This window comes from Cupressus sempervirens, chromosome 3 (assembly GCF_028749045.1).
Source record: "Cupressus sempervirens isolate cs-2001-9-10 chromosome 3, ASM2874904v1, whole genome shotgun sequence".
NCBI lineage: Eukaryota > Viridiplantae > Streptophyta > Pinopsida > Cupressales > Cupressaceae > Cupressus > Cupressus sempervirens.
In genome coordinates, this window is record NC_143120.1 from 825,378,712 (window position 1) to 825,392,531 (window position 13,820).

A 13,820-nucleotide genomic window follows, 5' to 3' on the forward strand; every position below is an offset into this window, starting at 1 on the left:
CTCAATCTTCTTTCATTAAGTTCCTTTTTACATCATAGTTCATTCTAGAGTTTATCATTTTCTACTCTTAGATTGATGATTCCTTGATTTGCATCATCTAGTTAATTTTCCATACCTACCTAATGTTGTGATAGCTACTAGACTTCATTGGTATTTTCTTCTAATCTTGTTACAAGTAGTCTTATGTTTTCATCTATCATTTCTTTGTGATTTACTATTTTGTTCTTTTGTTCCATGACTTCACATAGCCTGACTAAGTGAATGTCTTGTTCTCTTTTTAATTTTCTTACTTCTTCTAGAGTATCATTCCTTACTACTAGATCTTCTCCAGTTGCATCTTCTTCTTCTGAACTTCTTTCTCTATAGAGATCTTCTATTCTTTCTTCTATGTAGAGATTTTCATTCATCTATGTAGCCAATTATTTTCTTATTTTTAGAGAGTGAGTGAGTTGTTCCTTGAGTTTCTTGACCTTCTTCATAGCCATGTGTAGATCAAGATTTTTAAGCCTCTAGTAAGAGAGCCTTTCACTGATACCAATTTTTGGAAATGTGATAACAAAAAAGTGACTAAGTGAAAATATGTGTTGCCAAGAGTCAACACATTATATCTAGTTATGATCTTGTGAGCCAATTAATAATGGTATCTCTAACCATTGTTTTCTATTAGTGTCAACCATTTACTCATTTCCAAGGCAGAGTCATATGGTCATCATTGTGACTGAGCTACTTTACATAGGCCAAGTCATGTACATAAGCAAGTATGTACCAAGCCCTATAGGAGCCGAGTAAGTGTATAGTCACTAAGTATTTTCTAGATAAGCTGAGCTCATCATCGATCAAGAAAGTTTTAAGCATAAAAGTGTCGAGTTACATAGTGCATGCCAAGCACAATATGGAATATTTAATATTTATAGAGGTTGTCACAATGAGTTTTACACATGAATGACATGGATTACATATCTCTATGTTTTTTGATTAATGATTAGGATGGAGAGGCTATAGTGGAACCATCTACAAAACTATTTATGAAACTCTTTAAATAGAGAAGATCTTAAACTAGATTTATGGCATTAGATGAGAAGAGAAATATATGCATGCGAACAAGGAGTAATATGTGATTAGTGAAGAGAAGGATTGAGATGAGATTTGAAGTCAGTGAAAGGGTTCTATTATCACTTAATAGAGCAAGTGACCTATTCATAGTAGTGAGGTGAATGGGAAGACAAGTATTATCATATCAAAGGAGAGGATTAGTTAGCAAGGAGAAGACTCAAAATTAGTTTACTGAGCATATTGAGAGTCAAGTACTAAATCATTTGTAACTTACTTAAATTGGGGTAAATCCCTTAATAGATCTTTGTCAATCTCCTAATAGATTCCAATCCTCTAACAAGGTGAGACATAGCAGACTCTTAAGCTTTTAACATGGTAGACTCCTCACAAGGTAGATTATATTTTTATGATCAAACATTCTCTAACCATAATAGATTAACTTTAGTACTACAATAGTGAAGATTTGTGGGTGTCATCCCCACCCTAGTTTTACCTTCACCTTGGAAGATTTATGGGTTGTGTTTATTTTCATGTACTTGATAAATCAGATTTATATGATACAAAAAGTTTACTATTAGAAGTTTTACATGCATAGGATAACTATTGAAATAGATTGATACAAGTATGATAAATGTGTTTCAATCATTATTTTTTCACTGATGTCAAACTTTCTAGCTGCTGGTAAGACAATTTCTTATATGATTTAAATATTATCATTTACTTGATTGATGAAGAGGATTTGATCAAATAAGGTAACAATAGCACCTAAAGGAAAGGTTGAGTTATGATATGAAAAGGAGTACAAGAATTAATTAAGACAATGATATTATAGTGCATTGATAATCTACTAAAGGTTGCAAAGGTTGGTTACACTAATTAAGTTCAAAAGAACAAGTTAAATGAAGTTTGTTTGCCAAGCTTAACATTCTACATAGTGGGTACCGAGAAAAGTTAGTGCAAGCTGAGTAAAAAATTAGTTGGAGCTGAGAAAAGTTAATTTCAGTGTAAGTTGAGTGAAATAGTGTAAGCCGAGTAAATTTTAGTTGATTCCAAGCACCAATAAACTTTAGTCTATGCTGAGTGATTTAATAGAGGATGTCGAGCAATGCAGTATGTGTTGAGAATCAAAAGCCAGTTAATGTCAAGTATTAGCATTATGAGAAAGATCAAGAATTTGATGAATCTGAGCTGACAAGTTTGATTTCTTGGATTGTGTGAACTATGTGGAAGATAAGGTTGATGAGATGATGGCACAAAATTCATGGTAAGTCATTTCGAGGTGAATTAAAAGAGGATTAAAGGAGAAATTTCTAGAAGGGAATGAAATGAAATTAGTGGTAGATTCATTGAATCCTACTTAATCCAACCTAACCCTAAAATGGATGATAGAAGTTGAACAAAAAAAATCTTAATTCTTTGTTTATAGAGATGGCTGGTCAGAAGTAAGGGTTGTCATGTGTGAGACCCTAAGGAAGACAAGGAGTCTAGAGTGTTGCTTCATTTAGTGACCTAAGTAAAATGACTACATTGGCAAGCAAAGAAAGAAGACTTAAGGGTATGGATGCTTGAAGGGTGAACAAGCTATCATAGTTAAAAAATGTGAAAGCCAAGTAGAATAGAGGACTAAAACAAAGATATGTAATCTAAAAGTGTGTTGTAAGTTGTTATTAAATCAATCCTTACTATTACTCTCTAATCATTGTATAATTCTAGGGTAAATCTTTTGGATTAAGGTTAACTTAATAGTCATATGTAAATGCTTTATCTAGGTGACATTCCAAGTGAATGATCTAAAGTTCTCTAATAAGGCTTACTCCTAACAAGGTGATTGAAATCCTTTAACCAAGTTACATTTAATAGTGTGCATGGTAACCTTTAATAGGGTTGACCTTTCATAGGGCATCACTTCAGAAGAGTGAGAATGAGTAGCATGTTACTTGATGGTTTTTCCCAAATTGGGTTTCCATGTTTAATTATTTTGTCAAATGTGTTATTCAATATATTATGTTTCATGTTTACATTTTTGCAAATTGATTTGAGAGTACCCTACAAGTTTAAGTGATTGCATAATCTAATGGATGCATGCATGATGCAAATATGGATATAGGTTCACTAAGTTGTGAAAAGTTTTATTTGTACATCTAGAGCTTGTATAACTGATTCACCCCCCCTCTCAATTATGCTAAAGAATTCCAAGAATTCCAATAATTGGTGTCAGAGCCATCTTCTTAAGAGGACTAGTTTGAAGTTACTAGAAGCAAAAAGATCAAGAATGGAAAAGTCTAATGAAACTACACCTAGGAGGTCATGGAGATCATGCACAATCTACCATTATTGTTGAGCATGTTGATCCTGTTGGAGCCCTAACTGTTAAAGTTCTAAAAAAGAAGAAGGAACACAACTAGGCAATGTTGGAGATTGTCTCTACCCTAATCTATGTTGAGTTTGATGATATAAAAGGTTGTGATAGTATAAGGAAAATGTGGGATGCTCTACACACTATATATGAAGGTGACAAGAATGTTCTAAAAGCCAAAGCTAAAAGTCTCAGAGGTAAGTTCGATGATATGAGAATGTAAGAAGGTGAGAATATTACTCAGTATTGCTCTAGGATAAAAGATGTTGTTAATGCAATAAGAGGAGCTACTAGTAAAATAGATGATGATATTGTACTAAGTTTTGAGAACATTATTTCCTATTTTTCATATTAGAGTTTCTACAATATAAGAACTGAGATGTATGTCAGAGAATGATCTAACCCTTGAAGGTCTAGTAGGTAGGCTCACTACTTTTGAGCTATCTAAATTTGATAATTATAGACCTAAAAATATTGAATTTACTTTCAAATCTAAGCTATCATTAAAGGAACCTGATGAAAAGAAGAAGAAGAAGAAGAAGAAGAAAAAGGAAAATATGTGTCTAGTGATAGTGATATAGATGAGGAAGATGTAGATCAACTTAAAGCACTATTAGCAAGGAGATTTTATAGAGGTAAAGGAAAGTTTAAAGGTAAGTCACCTATCATGTGTTTCAATTGCAATGCAGTTGGTCATATTGCTGCTAGATGCCCAGAGAAAAATAAATAAAAAGGTGGTGAAAAGGACAAAAGTAAAAGAGATGAAGATAGCAAAGAATACAAAAATAAAGGCAAGAAATTTTGCTACATTGCTAAAGAGGAAAAAAAAGATGGATCTAATGATAATGATGATGAAGTGGTGTATGTTGTAATGAAGGATGAATCTGACGAGGATGGGGCAACTACACTAGTGTCTTGTGTAAATAAGAATGACAGATGGATCACTGGTAGTGGGTGTTTACATCACATGACTGGAGATAAAAGTAAGTTCATTACCTTGAATTATTATGATGGAAATGGTGTAAGGTTTGGTAATGATACACCATGTCTAATAAAAGGAAAAGTTTCTATCAAGCTCATAGAAAAGATTTTATGTGGCAATGCTTAATATGTTGAAGGACTTAATTATAATTTGTTGAGTGTTTCACAACTAAAGAGTTTGGGATGTAAGTTTGAGTTTGAGAAAAAAATTGTTAAGATATATGATACTGATAGAAAACTAATTGGAAAAGGTGATCAAACTAGAGGTAATCTATTCTACCTTGATATAGAGGATGCTACTTGTTTAGTTGTAGAATTTGATGATGTGTGGCTATGGAACAAGATGTTATGTCATGTTACTTTTGATAACTTGGTTAGTATCAATAACATAAGAAGATTAAGAGGTTTGCCTAAGTTGAAGAAGCCTGACAATATAATTTGCAAACAATATTAGTAAGGAAAGATAACTAAGTCAAGTTTTAAGAGTAAGACTCATACCTCTAAAGGAATATTAGAGATTGTTCATATTGACTTGTGTGGACTAATTGAAGTGCAAAGCTACAAAGGAGATACGTACATTATGTTTCTTGTTGATTATTATTCTAAAATGATGACAATTATGTTTCTAAAATAGAAATATTATGTTTTTCAAATGTTTAAGTGGTACTTAGCAAGAGTTGAGAAGGAAACATGTAAAAGTCTAAAATGTTTGAGATCTGATAGAGGAGTAGAATTTAAATCAAATGAGTTTGAGATGTTTTCTAATGATAGAGGAATCAAAAGATAGAAATCTACCCCTAGAACTCCTCAACAAAATGGAATTGCTAAAAGGAGGAATAGATCTATAATGAACTATGTTAGGACTATTGAATATTCAAATGGGAAGAGTACTTCTGAGAGGGAGGGTGAATCAAAAGTAACACACTTTAACCTTTGGAAATCCTTTAAAATAAATAATTGAAAGTAAATTGCATGCACATAAACATATTAAGTGAACATAAAGTAAACACATGCAAGTAAACACATAACACCAGATTTGGTAACCCAGAAACCCTCCAAGAATAAGAAGATAAAAATGGGGTGGGGATTATACTCACAAAATCACTGCAACAATAATTGTTTGACCACTTCTGATGGTCTGCCCTATGAAAGGCCTTCCCTATTAAAGGCTTTACACTGTGTCAATAGTGACCTAGTTAAAGGATTTACAAACACTTTACATGAAGTTTCACCCTATTAAAGAATTTAATCACCTCTTCAAAGGATCTACAAAATAGTTGTTAAGCTAACCTATCATCATAGGGTTTTCACTATCTAATACAATTGCTAGAGAGTATTAGAAATCTTTGAACTGATTGCTTATAATCTTCAATTGCTGATTTTAGGCACTTGATCTTCTCACTTCTAATGTGATCCTTGCTTGATCTTATATATATTTATAGCCCTTGTTCTATTTTGATCAACTAGATGTGTAATTGTTACTCAATTCACTATGTCTATGATGCTCCTATTGTTTGCTCTATTCTGCAATTTTTTCTATCTGCTTAGCAACTTCCTTAACTTTTGTTCAGAAACTTAAAATCATGGGGTCTAAGCCTTCTTATAAAGACTTTGTAGACTTAGGGATATGTATAGATCTATGATCCATATTAAATCTTGAATTCTCACTCATTCCTTGCATTTTTCTCATTAGTTGCATGCCTTCTCCATTTTTTTGATTGGATGCATGCTAATTGCATAGGAAATATAAAAGATTCATTCTTATCCTTATTATCCTTCAAAATCCTTCTATGTCAGCTCAATAAATGGTTTACATCTAAGTTTGTGAGGGCACAAACTCATATGTTTATTCTATGTTACTCGGCACACACTAGACTACTAGTGCTCATCACATATACTATCCTGCTTTGCTCTATACCTATTGCATTTTGTCTTTCTTGATACATGTATGATTCTAGCTCACTTGGCATATGAAGCATTCTAACTTGCTCAGCATCAACTATGACTCAGCACCTATATATCACTTGGCACCTATATAATGCTCGGTACTTGAAGTCACTGGGCACCTATTGAAATTTTGGCTTGGCACATACTATAGCTCGACATACATAGTATACTCAGCTTCAATGTAGAAAGTGATTAAGTGTGTTGACACTCAAATGTCAAAACTAAACTGAGACCAAAAATCTACCCCTTTGACATTAGTGTCAAAAACACTTAATTAGACATTATTGATCTGTACTTATGAGTACCCTATCCAATCTATTATGCATATGTACAAAATTCCAAAATTTCTTCAAAATACCTTAAAATTCTTATAACTCCCCCTAAGTTGATTATGCCATTTCATTCTTGCAACCAAAATTCTATGTTGAATGTACCTAATACTCGTTGCCTTTGCCTTATTTCCATAATTTGTACCTATGTGCTGAGCTATTTTGTCTACTCTAACTATACTTGCAGGTTTTATTCATATCTCCCCCAAAACATTACTTCTCCCCCATACTATTTACACATTAAGTCTTGTCTCCCCTTTTTTGGCTTTCTCCCCCTTAGTCATATCTTTCTCATTATTATACACTTATGTCAAAGGGTTCTAAGGAGTAATACCATGTTTAGCCAAAAATGTACTATTTACCTCCATTATCATTTTTAGAGTTGCATCCTAGTTCTCCAAAGCAATATCTAGTGACTTATGTTGGATGGAAATCTTTGCAACAAGATGTACAAGTCCATATAATGTAGAAAGATTAGGATCTTTCTTTAAGATAGTTTTAGCATAGGCTTGTTCCTTGTGGAGAACCTCCAAATGTGGGATTATGGAGGATTGAATCTGCATTAATTTGGCCTTTATATTTGCCTCTTCACCTATAACTGTAGCTAATTCTCTTTGAGTGTGAAGCGATTGGGAAAAATGCTTCTCACTTTGAGCTAGATCTCTTGGTAATTGCATGCTATAAATCTTCAAATTTATCTCCAAGCTCATTATCTTCTAGCCTGTCTCTTATGTGAAGTTGGAAAAATCACATAACTTTTTATACAATGAGAAAATTTTCTCAAGTACAGTTTTGACTTTGTCAATTTTCTTAGCCAATTCTACCTATTCAAGTGTTATACCACTCAATATTTTCTCATTTACCTTCCCTTAAAACTTCCTTTCAAACCATTCCATAAGTTTAACATTTGTATCCTGGTCTTCACTAGTCACTTGGTCTACTTTATCAAATAATTGTTCCATTATGGGCTTTGACTCATCTGGTGACTAAAAGCTAAAGGCATCTATAAAGATTTCCTTAATCTCATGTAGTGCTTGCTCATGTTTATACTCCTTTTTGAGTATTTCTTGTCTCTTTCTCCTCTTTAATGCATCCTGCATTTCTGTAATCTGCTCCATGGTGATAGTCTTTGAGTCATAGACATGTATTACAATGTCTTCATCTAACTCAAGCTCTCCATAGTGAAGTACCTTGGTCACCTTTGAACTCAAGCTTGGTGTGGAGATTTGCAAAGGTATGGCTTCAATGCTTGGCTTCTAAAGGGTTTTTGTAGGAGTGCCTATTTTTGATAGTTCTACTAGTGTTTGTATAGTAGCCTGCTCCTTTTCTTTCCATGTATCCTCCTTCTCATTAGACTTCCCTTCTTCTGCACTCAGCTTTTGAATGGTATCACCTATTGCTATACATGGTGGAAGCATTAAAATTTGAGTGCTAGTAGTTTTATAGATGAAAGGTTCTTCTTGTGGTTTCACCTTGTCTCTTTTTGGTTCTGCTACTACCTTCTATAGCTCATATACACTCACCATTACAAGATTTGTGCATAATTGTGCCTATAGAGTGGATTGGTGAAGGATCTTGGAGAGAACCTCTGCAGTTAGGGGATTGATGTTCTGAGAAAAATTGTTAGGAACATCCTTGATAGTTATTGTGTCTGCAAGTGTGATGGTTACATTAAGAGGGCTAGGGGGTGGCATTTGTGTGTCTTGCACACTCTATTCCTCTTGTTTCTACTACTCAACTATTTCCATGTCTTCTTCCTTTTGTGTCTCTTCCTCCTCTCCTTTTTCCTTATCTTCTTCCTCTTTCTTCTCTTATTCTCCTTTCTTTTCTTCATCTCCTTTTGTGGTTGCTTCATCCTTCTTCTCTTCTTCTTACTTCTCTTCCACTTTCTTTTCTTCAATCTTCTCCTTGGCAATAGCCTCTGCCTTATTTGCTTCTTCATCCTTGTCATTAGTTATCTTGTAGATTGTCTTCCATAATGGTGCGGACTTATTCACTACATCCTCAATTTTATTTTGTAGGATGTTGAAGGCTCTATTATAGGTGCAAATTTTCCACCATGTTTCTTATTAGCCTTTTTTATTTGACCTCTTATTAGGTTAGGCATCAATTGTGCTAAGGTAGATTCTTTGATCTCTCATTTTTAGACAATAATGCCATTTGTTTTCAATTATCTCATATAATTCCCTAGGCATGGTATTGTCTAGTTCTAGAGTTATTTTTTTTGAATTCAGCCATCATGGCATATATTGATTCCTCTATTTTATTTTGTTCTTCTCTACTTAGCTTATTGAAATCAAGACTTCTCAAATCATTTAAATCTGTATTCTTATTATTTTCACAAATCTTATCTACAACAGATTTGGGAGGATGACTTACCACTCTGAATTGGTTGATATCCTTTGACTCTATTCTCTCCTCATCATCAATGTCTAGTTGTGCCACATACTTTGTTCTTTTCTTTGGCATCTCATCAATATATTCAATGGCCTTTTTCTTCTCTTTTGAATCCTCTTTGGCCTTTTATTTGGATTTCCTTCTCGTAGCTCTTATTACTGGTACCTTTGGTTTGGCTTGTATTTTTCCTATAGCCTTCTTGGGTTTGGGCTGAGTTGGAGACTAATTTTTAGCCTTTCTCTTCTTTTGCTCAGTTTGTGTAGGTTCTTCCTTGGGTTCTTCTTCCTTAGCACCTTCCTCCTTGTCTTCTCCTAAGCCTTGTGTCAACTCCATTGGGCCTTGCCCTTGCTCTTCTTCTTCTTCACTCTCTTCTTCTTCTTCACTCTCTCCTTCTTCTTTTTCTTCTTCTTTAGCACTTGCTTCTCCTTCAATATCTATACCAAATTTATTCTTTATCTTATTCACTAATTTATCTTTCCTCTTAATTACAGAGGCTATCTTTAATTTTGTTTCAACTTTAGATTTGACAATATCATATGTGCCAAAGTGGGGTGCCTCTTTATCAATCTCTTCTGCAAGCAATGTTGTGATTGCTACTGAGGCTTCATCTATATCAAGTTCATAACCTAATGACCTTAACCATCTTACCCTTGGAATTGCTACCTGGATATAGGTATAGTCAATGTCAACCAAAAAGCATATGTCATTGATATGTTTTTCCACTAGGGAAACTGGTATTCTTACCGTTTGCTTCATGGATTTCTTAAAATCCTCAAAATAGCTTGTCATTTGGGCCTCAAAATTATCACCAATTTGATCAATGAACTCATTGATTTGTGTGATTACAATTTTTTTGGGGTTCCAAAGTGGGGTACCTCTTTATCAATCTCTTCTACAAGCAGTGTTGTGATTGTTTTTGAGGCTTCATCTATACCAAGTTCATAACCTAATAACCTTAGCCATCTTACCCTTGGAATTGCTACTTGGACATAGGTATAGTCAATGTCAACCAAAAAGCATATGTCATTGATATGTTTTTCCACTAAGGAAACTAGTATTCTTACCCTTTGCTTCATGGATTTCTTAAAATCCTCAAAATAGCTTGTCATTTGGGCCTCAAAATTATCACCCATCTGATCAATGAACTCGTTGATTTGTGTGATTGCAAATTTTTTAGGTTCCAATTCACCTTTCCAATAAAAGGAAACTCTTCCATGACATAAAATAATATGCACATAAGAACTGAACCAAACTTGCATTGAGCACCTTTTGACCTCCTTATTGCTCCTAGTTTCTCATTTATTTTCTACAACACTAGTTCTGCTAGATGATATGTATGATCTTTCTTCACAAGTTTGTAAGCTACATCAATAGCTATACATGGCACACTATTCAATCTATTGGATTGGTACAAATTGTGAGAAATCACTCTCACTGCAAAATCTAGAAGAGGATCTATTATAGTATCAATAGTCATACCCCTCTTATTCCACTTGTAGAACTAGATCTTAGTGTGCAATTAACATTAACATTAAAGAAAGCATTCATAAACCAAAACTAAGTTCACATATATGCTTAGACAAAGAAAACAAACAAGAGATGCAAACCTCAAAAGATGAAGCACTTCATTGCTTTCTTGATTTTGTAGATGCGTCATTTGATGTGGATGTATGCTCAAGATGCTCAAAGTTGCTTCAATGGTGGAGATGGATAATAGCAAATTGGTAGCTTTGTGAGCTCTCAATTTTTCATTATAAGGGTATGGGTATGGCTTTTGGTTCTCAAAAGGGCATGATAACTTTACTCAAATGGTTGTGATTAAATGGCTTGGGAGGGGATCCAATTTATAGGCTAAGGGCTTGAGGGATGGAGGGCTAAGATGAAAGGAGAGATGAAGGCTTAAGGAGGGCTAGGATGCACTCAAAGGAGAGCACATGGATTGTGCTTGTTTAGCACAAATGGGAAGGTGACACTTGTCACAAGGAGGATGAGTGTGAGAGGGTAGGGTAAAGGGTTGGTTAAAGGCATGATGAGTGGGGTTGAGTATGTAAGAGAGATGTAAGAGGAATGAGTGTGGAAGATGGATGTAAGAGTCATGAGTGGGCTTGTAAGAGTCTTTATGTTTTGTAAGAGCACTCATGACTTGGTGGTTGGGATTTTTGAGGGGAGACTTTGGTTTGGTTTAGGAAAGTCTTAAACTTGTTTAAGGAATGTGACAACATTAGGGAGTGGATTAGGCTTGGGTTTAGGATTAGATTAAGGATGTTAGAGATGTGCAAGTGGATGGCATTAATGAGGGTGGGTGAGTTAGTGGCTAAGCTAGGTTAGTATGGGTGGATGGGGTGGATTAGGCTAAATGGAGGATTAGGGATAAGTTAGGGGTTTTTAGATTTGAGGATTTTATTTATCAAATAGATTTATTTAATAAATGGGGATTTTTGGAATTAGATAGGAGAAAAGGATTTAATTGATAAATAATAGGTTATTTGATTTATCAATTAGGACTATAGATGATTAATTAAATTAATCAGCTAGGGATGGCAAAGGATTAGTTAAATAAGAATTTAATTAATGATGCCTTTAGAGATGGCTAAATTAGATTACCAAAGTGGTGTAATCAAATTTAGGTGTCTACACCACTTAGGTCCTATATTCCTTTCAATAACTTCTTTATAATTATTGTGTAGGGTCTTAGGCCAATCTAGGGTTGGGAAACCCATAATCCTATGTACTATCCTATTGGTAATCTTCATTGGTCTTTTTTCTAACCATAAACATCTATTGTGAATTCTGCTGAGAACAATCTATATCCATTCTACTTTGAAACCTGTAGGGTAAACTAGGGCATTTGTTAAACCCTTCTTCTCAACTATCTAAAATACATCCTTTAGAATTTTGTTTTCACACAGTTTTTCATAGGCTTGAAATATTTCAAGGTCTCCTACTACTCCTATTTTATAGTTTTAACACTTCCTTACATCTTGCATCATGACAACCTTTGGTGGAATTATGGACAACGCGTCGGCAAGGTCATTTCTGTAGGTTACCTTGGGAATGGATTTAAACTCAGGTTGTTTTACTTCATTATTGACTAGCTGGACCTTGTGACTCTCCTTTCCCTTGGGGTTCTTGGAACTAGAAGCCATTATACTGAACTAGGGTTTTAATATATTAAAAACTCCAACACTGTGTAGCTCAAAACTTGATAAATACCTTAGATCGATGAAATTTATGCTGAATCACTATTGAAATCAATGCAAATGGCTTCAAGGTTTCTCTTTTATCACTTCTACACTCTTCTCATCTTTTTTTTGTGTTTGAATGGAGAAAAAATGATCAAAATTTGACCTTATACCTTTCAAAACCTAGCATTAAATGCTTAGTGCATACATCTGTAAACTCGGCACTTGAAGGTTTCAACATCACTCAGCTTCCATTGGATTTCATTCAACTTAGCATCAACTATCAACTCGATCACTATTAGCAACTCGACATCCATTGGAGCTTTACTCAGCATGTAAGGGAAATTTGACAGTATTTGCAATAACTTCAAATATTGACTTGGCATCTTTGTTCATGCTGATTTCTTCTTTGCAGTACTTCTTTTTCTTGGGACTGATGTATGATATAACTTTGTATATCAATCCCATACACCTATTATTGCTTAGTTGGATGAGATGTGATCACTTTCCCTCTTGGATGAAGTGATCCCTCCATTTGATGTGTTGCACTCATCTTTCTTCTTCCAAGTCTTGTTCATTTGCCTTCTGATTTGTTCAACATCTACCTTCTCTTTTCCTTTGTTGACTTCTAACTTGGGTGCCTTTGACTTTGTTGGGCAATACTTGCTAATATGACTAGTCTTTAAGTAACTAAAACATGTGGTTTGACTTAACTATCTACTATAATTCCCTCTAAAATGTGTTCTTATGCAATTTCCAGGAATATGTCCATACTCTTGATAGTAGTGACAGCTATACCTAGTATTGTAATCCTAGTTGTAATGATGACCATGGTTGTTTCTCTTTGCAGGTTGATTGGGTGTCCACATAGGCTTTGATCTATATTCAAATGCTCTATGTCCATATTTCTTGCAATTGTAGCAGTGACCCTTAAATCTTGGTGTCCTCATGGTCTTTGTTCTGCATTCATGTGCTTGATATCCTTGCTTTTTGCACTTGTGACAAAAGCTTGCATTTTTAGGCTTATCATTATGATGACCATCCTTGCTCCTATATACATTAGAGGTATGTCCCTTTTACCATAGAAATGATAAATAGGTTTACTGTTCTTACTTTTGTTACTCCTTTCTTCTGCAGCCTTAGATGATTCTCCTTGTTTAGTGTTGGTGTAACCAAGTCCTGAAGTATCATTACTAGCCCTTGGTGATTTTAGTAGTTGCTCAAAGTACTTGATAGCCTTATTGGGTTTGTTGAAGCTTTCTACTATCAATATTTCTACTATCTCCTCCTCTCTTTTTATGTCATTTTTCAATTGATCATTTTGTAACTTGAATGTAGAGATCTCAATATCCTTCATGTTCAGCTCATGCTAAGTATTCATCATCTGGCTTAAGGTGTCAAGCTGCATGTTTGAAATTCTTTCAAACTCAATTATCTTCTCCTCCATTATATTGGTAAGATTTCTCTTGTCATCTTCTATCATGGCCTTGTCTTCAATGGATTTATTCTTTTTTTCAGTCACTACACAAAGCATTATGGCTTGTGGCTCTTGTTCAAGCTTGAGTATTCTGATTT